The sequence below is a fragment of the Carlito syrichta genome, unplaced genomic scaffold (genome assembly GCF_000164805.1).
Source record: "Carlito syrichta isolate Samal-C Ts95f unplaced genomic scaffold, Tarsius_syrichta-2.0.1 Scaffold118013, whole genome shotgun sequence".
NCBI classification, from domain to species: Eukaryota; Metazoa; Chordata; class Mammalia; order Primates; family Tarsiidae; genus Carlito; species Carlito syrichta.
In genome coordinates, this window is record NW_007062109.1 from 16,932 (window position 1) to 17,921 (window position 990).

The following is a 990-nucleotide window of genomic DNA, read 5'->3' on the forward strand; positions in this document are numbered from 1 at the left end:
CTGCACTCCAGTCTGGGAGACAGAGTGAGACTCCAACTCAAAAAAAAAAAAAGAACAATTATTTTTTTTGAGTTGGAGTCTCACGACCTCCACAGCCTCGATCTTGTGGTCTCAGGTGATCCTTCTGCCTCTGCCTTCCAAGTGGTTGGAACCACAGGCCTGTGCCACCATGGTTACCTAATTTTTAAATTTATTGTAGAGACAAGATCTCGTCAAGTTGCCTGGGCTGGTCTCGAATCCCTGGGCTCAGACAATCCTCTCGCCGCCACCTCCCAAGTGCTTGGATTATAGGCATGAGCCACCAAGCCCAGCTAGGAAAAATTTTTTTTAAACTCCACTATGTCAAATTTCAACTAGCCTTAGGCTTTTTTTGCTTTGTTTTGTATGCAAGATAATGGTGTATGTTATCACTGGCAATGTCCTGGTGGTACAAGGAAATGAAATATAGACGTGTGTGTTTCAAGAGTGGAATCTGGTCAAGAGCATAATGGGAAAAAAAACTATTTTTTTTGAGTCACAGTCTCACTCTGTCACCCAGGCTGGTGTGCAGTGGCATGATCACGGCCACCGTAGCCTCAACCTGCTGGGTTCAGGCGATCTTTCTGCCTCAGTCTCCCGAGTAGCCGGAACTATAAGCACATGCTACCAAGTGTAGAAATGCGGGTCTTGACAAGCTGCCCAGGCTTGTCTTGAACCCCTGAGTTCAGGAAATCCTTTTGCCTCTGCCTCCTAAAGTGCTGGGATTACAGGCAATTGCCTGACGGCAGAAGAAAAAAAATTTTTTTTTTGAGTTGGAGTCTCACTCTATTGCCTAGGCTGGAGGGCAGTGGCATGCTTTTATGGCCACCACAGCCTCGAGCTGCTGGGCTCTGGGCGATCCTTCCACCTCAGTCTCCCAAGTAACGAACTACAGGCATGAGCCACCATGCCCAGCTAATTTTTTGATTTATTGTAGAGATGAGGTCTCGCCAAGTTGTCCAGACGGGTCTC